Source organism: Taudactylus pleione, unplaced genomic scaffold (assembly GCF_031769625.1).
Source record: "Taudactylus pleione unplaced genomic scaffold, aTauple2 ptg000138l, whole genome shotgun sequence".
NCBI classification, from domain to species: domain Eukaryota; kingdom Metazoa; phylum Chordata; class Amphibia; order Anura; family Myobatrachidae; genus Taudactylus; species Taudactylus pleione.
This window is the reverse complement of record NW_028284540.1, coordinates 15,980,817-15,991,970: the sequence shown is the minus strand read 5'-3', so window position 1 is coordinate 15,991,970 and position 11,154 is coordinate 15,980,817. Positions and strand designations below refer to the sequence as shown.

At 44.3% G+C, this 11,154-nt stretch overlaps 1 protein-coding gene across 2 annotated transcripts in view; it reads left to right on the top strand.

The window, feature by feature from the left end:
* The first annotated feature begins 270 nt into the window (after positions 1 to 270).
* Positions 271 to 11,154, top strand: part of LOC148522853 (uncharacterized) — a 165,247-nt gene continuing 154,363 nt past the window's right edge. For both annotated transcript variants that reach the window (XM_088473670.1, XM_088473669.1), the window contains exon 1: positions 271 to 873. The gene's annotated coding sequence lies outside the window, so the exon portion shown is untranslated. The remainder of the gene's footprint in view (positions 874 to 11,154) is intronic.

Sequence of the window (11,154 nt, the reverse complement as noted above, 5' to 3'; positions counted from 1 at the left end):
ACCCTCAGTAAGATGGGAGAGGGCGGGGGCAGAGCTGATTCAGATGAGGGAGGGGTGAGGAGGGATACAGACTCAGAGCATGATGGAGAGGAGGAGAAAGGAGGGGAGGGGGCAGCACTAAGCTTATTCTCAATGCAAAGGAAGGTTCTGCAGAGACTGCACACAAAGAGCCAGCAGGGCAGCCTGACATTCAATATACAGGTAGAATATATACACACTGCACTGCCCAGTTGTATTAATATATACACACTGCACTATCCAGCTGGAATATACACCTACTGCACACACCTTATAGGATATATATAGATATATATGTATAGAAATCTAGATGTATACTATGAATATATAGATATATATGTACTAGAGCAACCTGACATACAGTATGCAGGTAGAATATACACACACTGCACTGATCAACTGTAAAATACTCACTGCAGTGCCCAGCTGGGATATACACCTGCTACCGACACATTAGAGGACACATATACATATATAGAACATGCTTCTGTGCTGAACACTATACACATATAGACATCATATATAAACTACAGAAGCCTGACTCACACATTACACACAGTGTTATTCTGTATATAATATGCATTATCAGGCTGGTTTGCACACCGCTGCTATTATATCCAATATTGAGAGCACAATACACACCCACTGAGCCCTGTCACACTACTCTATACTCATTTCCTATTCTGCTCAGCCTGTACTCTTTTAGCTGCAGAAACACACTACACATTGTACAGGACACACACCAGCTACGACCCATCCTGAGAACAATGGTGACTGGATATTAGGATGTACAACGTGTCCTGGGAGGTGATGGGGGACACACTGCGGAATGATGAGAAGATACCCCTGAGAATGGTAAGGAGCTGGCACTGTGTGGAAGGGGGTGTGATCGCTTTACATATGTCTCCTCTCTCCTATGAAGCCCCCTAGGATGTAGCAGTGTGACATGTCTTTGTGTGGTGACCCTGGTGTAACCTAACTCCATGTGTATGGCTAGTACACAGTGTAACACCAGGGGCCTGAGGCTTGTGGATACCTAACAACAATAGCAACCAGGAAACCAAATCCGTGACCTTATTCATGATATGAAGGGTGAAGGCTGGCAGACCCATATTAAGTTATTGGACATAGGACATCGTGCCCTGCTGTCACTGGTTAACCTTTTCATTGTAGTGGGACTACTGAAGGGTTAATACTGAACGATGGAACCAACAATATGACTTTGTGTAGCAACCAAATATTAATACTGAGAAAATTAAATTTTGTTCAGTCCCATTGTGACAGTAAATCTTTTCTTAATATTTCAAATAAGGATGGTAAAATCTGCAAATATGAGAGAATATAAGGAATTATTATAGGACAGGTGGACATATACCGGTAGATGTACAGAACAAAATGTATACAAATATTAACCAAATTGTGATCATACATCTCCAGGAATGTGTTCTTAGTTTTGATTGCTAAGTGCGTTGGGCTCTTACCACCTATCAGACATGTTGTAATACATACATAACTATTAATGATAATGCTTCATGGTAATAACTGCATGGAAATTCCATTGTGAGTGGTTATATCATCACAGTTATATGCCATGAGTGATGACATCATTATTACCATTATATATACAATTATATATCATGCCATATGGGAACCTTAAAAGAGTCTCATAACCTGTATAGAAGTGAAAAGACCTCCAGTCTGCAATGCTGTTAATTATTCTGTAAACCTGTATGTGATGACATGTCTAAATGATGTTTTATTTGTTACATACTTTGACTTGTGTAGCGTTGGTTTAGTATTGCTGCATAGAATGCTGAAGTGTGCTTTCATTGTGTATTTTTCCATATAATTATGCCACCCATGAGTCTTTTTTTATTGAAACTTACAAGATGGTAGAAGTTTCAAATCAACAGTAAGGTGGAGGTTTTAGTAAGTATTGGTGCAATGGGGCTTTGGTGAATTGAGCCACTAGCGCTTGCCCTTTAAATGGCTGCAGGCATTGTCTAAAAGATATTGATATTAGAGCCTGTCATTGTCTAGCTGCCTCGTGTTACATGAAAACAATGCCTAATGTTACAGCCTTCACAATGCAACTGCTACAGTAGCAAGAACTGCAGTGAGGACACAAGGTATCACCTGTTACGGGTACAGTCGCAGTTCAGTTTGTGTCTGTGAATGCAAAGTACTAAAGGAATATCTGAAATGGTATTGCTCTTATTTTGTCGTTTCAGATAATTATATATATATTATTATGTATGAGCTAAGATAGATGTGACTATTATGAATGATATTCCTAATTCCAGATGCTTTGTAAAGGGATCTTGTGTTGGCAGGACTGTACCAGGTTTCCATTGTCATCTTTTGTGACTATTCTTATATCTGTGGAGTTAGAGGAATTGTTAGATCATTGTTTCACTGCAGGTTGCACTGAAAGGAAGCATAGAGTGCCGGTTATACACACACAAACTTTTATGTCACTGTAACTACATTATTTGGTTGTAGAAAATGACTTCTTCTCACTTATGGGCCTGTTTATCATTCAGTGACCCATCTTGGTGATACAAATAGAATTTCTTCTCAATTTCTCATTCAGAAGTTATCGAGAAAGCTCCAGCGAATTTGTTCCCTTTGGATATAATTTTCACCTGCTCTTATCGCTGCAGCCAAAGTTATGTCTTCCTGTTCACCATCTAGTATTTAATTAAGGTATCTATTTATGACTCTTCATGATTTAGAATTGAAAATTTCATTACTATTGTCACATGTACTGTAGCTGCGATAAACAATCTCTTTTCATGGCTATTTTTTAAAATCTTGTCAGGACAGTACCTCTAATAAGAACCTATACTGATGATGAGTGAAAAGTGAACTAATATCCCTTTACTTGCGGGGTCAGATCTGGCTAACGTTCTGTGCATGTGTGGTCATCGCGCCACACACGTAAAAGTCTGCCATGGAAGGATTCAAAGATCCAGCTCTGATGGAAAATTTGTCAGATGTAGTCTGTAGACTACAAGTGCTCCTGCATTCTAGCTCCAAAAAAAGCTGAGTTTTTCAGAGCTTGGTAATTTGCCCATTTTTGCAGTACTGTACCCATAGAGAGCTATTGGGACTGCTTTTACAAACAAAAAGAGCACCGCAAATATGAAAAGTTCCCAATAATAAATAGTATATAGATATTCAGAAAACCGACATTTTAGTACGGGTGAGTGCAATTTCTTCATTAATAAATAGTCCCCTAACTCTGCATGTGCACTGAAAATCCGATGTGTTCAGTAGGTCTATTTTATTTGGCTTCTTAGGAGATGCAATGACTGCTGCACATGTGGGGTCCATTTATCATTTATTTGCAGCATATTCCCTGAAAACACCCATTTTCAGGGGATACCACAAATATTTAGTATCCCCCATATGTATTACGGAGAAATATCTGCTGCAGCCTCTCCATATCCGAAAGCAGCCACATCCCTCATAGGTTTCTATGAGAGATGCGATCTATCGGATCTACCAAGCTCTGAAGATGGCATTGTGCTACTGTAGCCTTCGTAGAATTTATCAGGATAGGGCAATGGCCACCATGTATGGCTAGTCTGTAGACCGCGCATACGCAGGAGTTCGGCACTGGAGTGAAGAGAAGGTCTCTTTACTCTGAGCACAATGCAGGGACGGGCTTTTTCAGGAGCCTCTGTACCTGTGTGTGCAATTTGATACATGCTGGGGCTATCATCGCATCCTACAATGCAACCATGGGTACTAATATCGTGCCCAGATCGCATTGCCAATGAGATTATTGATAAATGGGTTCAGTGTCAGACTGAGGTATGAAGGGCTCACCAGGAGAATGCAGTGATAGAGGCCCATACTTAGGGGTGTGGCCAGCCTCCAGAGGGGAGTGGCCAGCCTCCACAGAGGCTTGGCTAACCATTAGAGAGTGTATGGTCTGTTACCCTTTAAAAATATATATAGTAAATACTGCTAGTGGATCTTTGAAAATGTGAATACACCTGTGCACATGCTAGGTGACCTAGGAAAACGTGAACTGTTTGGAGTCCCGAATACCGAGTTTGAGAACTACTGCATTAAATTATATTTATACATGCCCCGGGGCCTTGCTGACTTCCCACAGCATCGGGACATTAAATATTACCACAATGCTTTGCCTACAATCTCTTCTCCCCATATCTCACTTTCAAATCTTTTTGAGATGAGCATATGGGAAGATTTCAGAGTATAAGAACATTAAGACATAAGCTGTCCCCCCTCCACATCTCTGCTCTCCTCCTTGAGCTATTAAAATCATATTGCAAATTTGCATAGAGAGTGAACGAAATCAGATATTTGGGTGTGTTCTCACCCGAAGTTATGATTCTCTTTAAAAAAACTAAACAAAACACTCTTAAGTTCTTTAATCCATGCAAGCGGATCTGTTCAGGTGGCACGGTTATATGATCTCTTGGTTTTTTAGGATTGCTACGCTTAAAATGAATCTCCTGATGAGTCTCTACATGTTCCAGACAGTGCCAGTCAAAGTCCTTGATGTCGTTCTCACTCAGATCCATAAGCTATATAATTTAGCTTCACACCTTATTCGGCAGTGATGTGGTTTGTTTCTGGTTATGTGTCATGGTTTATGGCAGTGACGTGCGGTGAGGTAAATGCCTGGGGAGGTACTGGCTACTATCAGAGCAAGATTTACAGATACATATAGTGTTCCCTCTAGCTCCGGCGGCAGGCAGGGCGCCGGAGCTAAAGAGGACAATCTTGTGCGCGCGCGCCCGAAAAGGGGGCATGGTTATGAAAAGGGGGCGTCCCCTTTTCATCATACTTGGGGGCGTGCCCGGCGCTTACGGACATGCCGGGCAGCCCCCAAGCGCTGCAGAAAGGGAGAATAGATGCTGGGCGCATGCGCCCGGCGTCTATTCTCCGGCGGTGACCGGGTCACCACATGTTTGTCCACCCGCGGGACACTGCGTCCCACGGGTGAGAACGGCTCCCGCAGGCTGTTAGGGCAGGGCGCCTTTTGCCCTCCAGAAGGAGGGCAGGGCGCCGCGCCCTGCTAAAACAGCAACAAGGGTACATGTGGGTATTATACAAAGGTGCGGCAGTATATAGCACTGGAAATTTGGAAGTGTCCTGATCCTCCCCCTCTTCTATCGGTCAGTAACAAAGTGTGGCGCTGCAATGGAAAGCCTACAATACCTCAATAACAAATCCCACATTCAGACTTGGAGCCCATGGTACTTTATTCTGAGCATCTATGCTCCTGTGTTCCACTGTTTGCATGCATTATATTGCTCTGTGTCCTGTTTAGGGCTGTTGTCTACTGCAGCACTGCTTGTTTCTTTCTCATCTATTTTTGCTTGCATAATACATAGTTTAAAATCATTTAAAATATATATATACACTAATGTTAGCTTTCTGCTTAGTTATCATAGTGTCATTACAGTGGCTCTGCTGATTTAAGCCGGGGTGCTTGCATAATACATAGTTTAAACTAATTTAAATGAAACATTTTTCTAAAAAGTGTAACCCATAGTGACACCATTCTAATGGAGTATAACATTTAATTTCACCTCTCTGCAGCTAAAATTATGAAACATAGGGAAAACTATGTTTGAAATAATGTTCTTTACACAGATAATGTATGTAGTCTTTATAGTTGATGGAATATTTCTATAAAATATAATCACACTGGTCAGATTTCCTTATTAAGCAGTTGGCAATATTCCTGCTCTTTCATGAGGCAATTTATGACCCTGACACTATGTGACTCAAACAGAGGTCGCCCCTTGGCATGTTGCGCCCATCTCCTCCTCCTGCAGGAATCCACATGGAAGTAAACTGTGCACAAAACGCTTTGGGCTTTATATAAATTGCAGCTAACTGGGTTGTGCAAATTACTATCTCCAGCAACAAGTTTCTATAGGAGGCAAAGCAAAGTTTAGTCAATTTTATTTTGCAAGTGTCAGGGATGGGTTTGGAGTGTACACATTATATATGAATATATATATATATATATATATATATATATATATATATATATAAATCGTCAACCAGGCGGCAATCATATCAATAAAGTGGCAGGAAACCCAGATACGCCAACGTTTCAATGTTTTAATGCAAAAATTTCCCTCAGGGCATTAAAACATTGAAACGTTGGCGTATCTGGGTTTCCTGCCACTCTATTGATATGAGTGCCGCCTGGTTGTCGATTTACACGTTGTGATCCCCGGAGGGGGCTCATGAGAGGAAGGCACCTGCTTTGTCAATTCTATTGTTGGATGAGGAGTGCTGCTAGAGTGGTTCGTTACATTTTAAGGTGGCTTACAAACAGGGCTCTCCTTAGCCATAGTTTTAATGTCTGCACGTCTTTTACCTTATATATTGCACTATATATATATATATATATATATATATATATACATTACCGTTCAAAAGTTTGGGGTCACTTAGAAATGTCCTTATTTTGAAAGAAAAGCACTGTTTTTTTCAATGAAGATAACATTAAATTAATCAGAAATACACACTGTCACGACCAGGGGTGACAGGCTGCTGAGATCGCAGCTCTTACCCCTCCGGGCGCTGTGGCATGGCGTTTCCAGCAGAGGTGCAGGTTCCTGGAGAACAGCGCTGGGTGCTGTGAGTCTCCGCAGACCAAGGGCTTCCATCTGGAGGCAGGTGAGAGGGGCTGAGACCGGCAGCGCTTCCGCGCGGTGACCACTGGGCGCGGCCATCTTGGATTTGGGTCACATGTCGTTTCTGGCCAATCAGGTTCAGCCTGGGTTGGGGAGGCTAGCAACCAATCCTGCACTACCTGAGGGTACTAAAGGGCTGTCAAGAGGCTCTTTAGTTGCCAGTGCAACGTCTATCACAGCGTATGCTGTGAGCTAGTTCTCTGTGCTCCCTTGCTCATTTAAAGTGCCATTACCAGTGTGTTTCTGCAGAGTCACCTCTCAGCCTTGGTGCGGTTTACTCCTGTTACTACCTGTCTCCTGACCCCGACTACCTGCTATTACCCAGCCTACCCCGGGTCTCTGAGTTCCGCCAGCGTCTCGCAGTCTAGTTCTGATCCCGTCGTGTACCACTCCTTCATGATTCATACTCCCCTAGGGCCGGCTGCTTTCAAGTACCAGCAAACGAATCCTCATTCATCATCCGACTCCACTCCGGGTCCAAGTGCACGCCAAGCCGTGACAGTTTGCACTGGCCAAATGGATTCGGCCAGTGGACAGGATCTGAGGGCCGACTTGCTCCAGGGTATCGCCAGTTGCCTAGAGGGACTAGAGGCGTCTGAGCGTCAAATGGCTCAGTTCCTGCAGGAAATGTCTCTTCGTCAGGACACGCTGCAAGCGTCCCTGGTTACCGTTAATATGCCTGCCGCCACCAACCAGCCAGCAGCTCCAGCTGTCATTGTTCCACCTGCACCATCTCATCTGCACCTTCCGACTCCCAATAAGTTTGACGGGAACCCCAAGTTGTGCCGAGGGTTTCTCAACCAGTGTGACGTCCACTTCACACTACAGCCTGCGAACTTCCCATCTCCAAAATCCAAAGTGGCATATATAGTGTCTCTACTGACCGGTTCTGCCCTGGACTGGGTTTCGCCTCTCTGGGAGAGGTCCGACCCGTTACTAGACAACTACTCTGAATTCCTCATGTCCTTCCGAAGGATTTTCGACGAGCCCGGCAGAACAACCTCTGCGGCAGCGGAGATCCTGCGAATTCGCCATGGGAACTGACCAGTCAATCAATATGTCATTCAATGTCAAACGCTGGCTTCGGAACTAAAATGGAATGAAGAAGCCCTGACTTCCACCTTTTGGAATGGGTTGTCAGATCGTATAAAAGATGACCTTGCCACTCGAGATCCGCCGGCTACCCTCAACGAGCTTATCTCTCTTTGCAATAAAGTGGAATTGCGGTACAGAGAACGGCAGAGTGAGAAAAGTAGGGGAGATCACTTTAGGTTCCGGCCGACCATTACTCCAACCCTTCCTCCATCTGAACCTGCGGGTGACGAACCCATGCAGATTAACCGGGCTCGCCTCACGGTAGAAGAGCGGCAAAGGCGCCGACGAGAAAAAATCTATGCATGTACTGCAGGGAGACCGGTCATATGGTCGCAGCCTGCCCACGTCGTCCGGGAAACTCCCGATCCTAATCTGTGCCGGAGACACCAGGTTAGGAGTGATGTCTCCGTCTCCGTCAAAAAAATGAATCTACCCTCTCCATTACTTTAGAGATCTCCGCTGGTTCTAAAACTGTTCTTTCTCTCCTTGATTCAGGGGCCGCTGAAAATGTTATCACCGCTGAACTTGTCCAGAGGTTTCGGCTTCCTGTCTCCTCTCTCGACCACACCATCACCCTATCTGCAGTCGATGGCACCCAGATTAGCAATGGAATCGTCTCTCAACGTACACTTCCAGTGCCAGTTCGTGTCGGAGCTCTCCACACTGAAACTATCCGATTCCTAGTAATTCCCAAAGCCTCCCATGAAGTCATCCTTGGATACCCCTGGTTACGCAAGCACTCTCCCAATATTGACTGGGGCACCATGCAGATCTTGTCCTGGGGAAAAACTTGTCAAGTATCCTGCCTTCCTCAAATCAAACCCGTCAAAGGTAGTTACATTGCAACTACTACTCCAATTCCCTACCAGTATCGCTCCTTCTCTGATGTCTTCTGTAAAACCGGAGCCGATATTCTGCCTCCTCACCGGGAGTGGGACTGTCCCATTGAGTTGATTCCTGGCAAAACTCCTCCGCGAGGTTGTACTTAGCCACTCTCCCTACACGAGACTAAGGCCATGACAGCATACATCCAGGAGAACCTGCAAAAGGGGTTCATTTGACCATCCTCCTCACTGGCAGGGGCAGGATTCTTTTTTGTGTCTAAGAAGGATGGAGGCCTGCGTCCTTGCATCGATTACAGGGGCTTAAACGATATAACTATCAAAAATCCCTACACAATAGCCCTCATTACCGAACTTTTTGATCGAGTAAAAGGCGCTACTATTTTTACCAAGCTGGATTTAAGAGGGGTCTACAATCTCATTAGGATACGGGCTGGGGACTAGTGGAAAACAGCATTCAATACTCGAGACGGGCATTTTGAATACCTAGTAATGCCTTTTGGTCTCTGTAATGCTCCTGCTGTGTTCCAGAACTTTGTGAATGAGATCTTTCGGGACTTACTATATATTTCTGTGGTAGTATACCTCGACGATATTCTGATATTCTCCTCCAACATTGACAGACATCGATCCCAAGTCAAGGAAGTGTTAACTCGCCTACGAAAGAACCACCTGTACTGCAAAGCTGAAAAATGCGTATTTGAAGTTCCCTCAGTTCCCTTTCTAGGTTACATCGTTTCAGGTGCCGGCCTTGAAATGGATTCCCAGAAAGTGCAGGCAATATTGGATTGGTCTCGTCCGAATTCCTTGAAGGCAGTACAAAGATTTTTGGGCTTCGCAAATTATTATCGAAGGTTTATCAAAGGATTCTCCACTCTCATGGCACCCATTTCCACCCTAACTTGCAAGGGGACAAATCCATCCCGATGGCCTCCAGAGGCTGAAACTGCCTTTCAACTCTTAAAACAAGCCTTCATTTCCGCCCCTGTGCTGAGACAACCCAACATTAACTACCCATTCTTTCTTGAGGTAGATGCCTCTTCTGAAGCAGTAGGGGCAGTACTATCCCAGAAACTCGAGGATAGCAAGTTTCATCCCTGTGGGTTCTTCTGAAAGAAATTTTCCCAAGCAGAAAAGAATTATCCCATTGGAGAGCAGGAATTATTGGCTGTGAAACTAGTTTTTGAAGAGTGGCGTTATCTTCTCGAGGGTGCGATGTATCCCATCACCGTTTATACAGATCATCGGAATCTTCTATACCTAAAGAATATTCAGTGCCTCAGTTCCCGCCTGGCTCGGTGGTCAATATTCTTTTCTCGTTTCAATTTTACTTTAACTTTTCGCCCAGGCTCACTAAATCAAAAAGCAGATGCTCTCTCTCGTTTACTCTCCTCCGATGCATCTTCTGAAGGTCATAAGGAAACTCCAGTTCTAGACTCCAGAGTATTCGCAGCCACTTGCATTCAACCCCCTCCCGGCAAGACCTTTGTGGCCTCAGACATGCGCAAGCAGCTTTTGAAGTGGGCTCATACCTCTCGTTTTGCCGGTCACCCGGGCATACGCAAGACCTTGGAATTCCTACAACGATCATACTGGTGGCCTGCTATGAAGTCGGAAATTGAAGCTTTTATCGCCTCCTGTCCACAGTGTGCTCAACATAAAACATCCAGACAGGCTCCTGCCGGCACACGCCTACCTCTGTCAGTACCAACCCATCCTTGGACACACCTTACCATGGACTTTGTAACGGACCTACCTGTTTCTAATGGGTTTACCACTATCTGGGTTGTAGTGGATCGTTTCTCCAAAATGGTTCATTTTGTTCCCCTCAAGAAGTTACCGTCTGCTCCAGAGTTGGCTCAGTTATTCGTCGACAACATCTTCCGTCTCCATGGACTTCCAACTGAGATTGTTTCTGATAGAGGGGTACAGTTCGTAGCAAGATTTTGGAGAGCTTTATGTTCTATCTTTCAAATTAAACTGAATTTTTCAACAGCTTACCATCCTCAGTCTAACGGCTCTACAGAGAGGGTCAATCAAGACCTTGAGACTTTTCTACGAAGAGACAACTGGGCGGACACTTTACCCTGGGCCGAATTTGCCCATAACAGCTCCTATCATTCATCCACGGGGCAAACCCCATTCTTTGTAGTTTTTGGACTGTATCCCAGAGTACCAGAGTTTCAAGAATTGCCAGTCTTCGATGTACCAGCAGTAACCTCCACACTACAGAAATTCTCTCATATTTGGACTCAGGTCCATTCCTCCTTACGAAAAGCCTCTCTTCGATATAAATTAACAGCCAAAAAAAGGAGAGCGGTGCCCAACCTAAAAACGGGTGACTTAGTATGGCTATCCACTCGTAATCTTCGCCTTAAAGTGTCATCCATGAAATTTGCTCCTCGTTTCATCGGTCCATTTCCCATCATTCAAGTGATCAATCCAGTAGCCTATAAATTAAAACTTCCGTCCTACCACAAAATACCAAATTCTTTTCATATTTC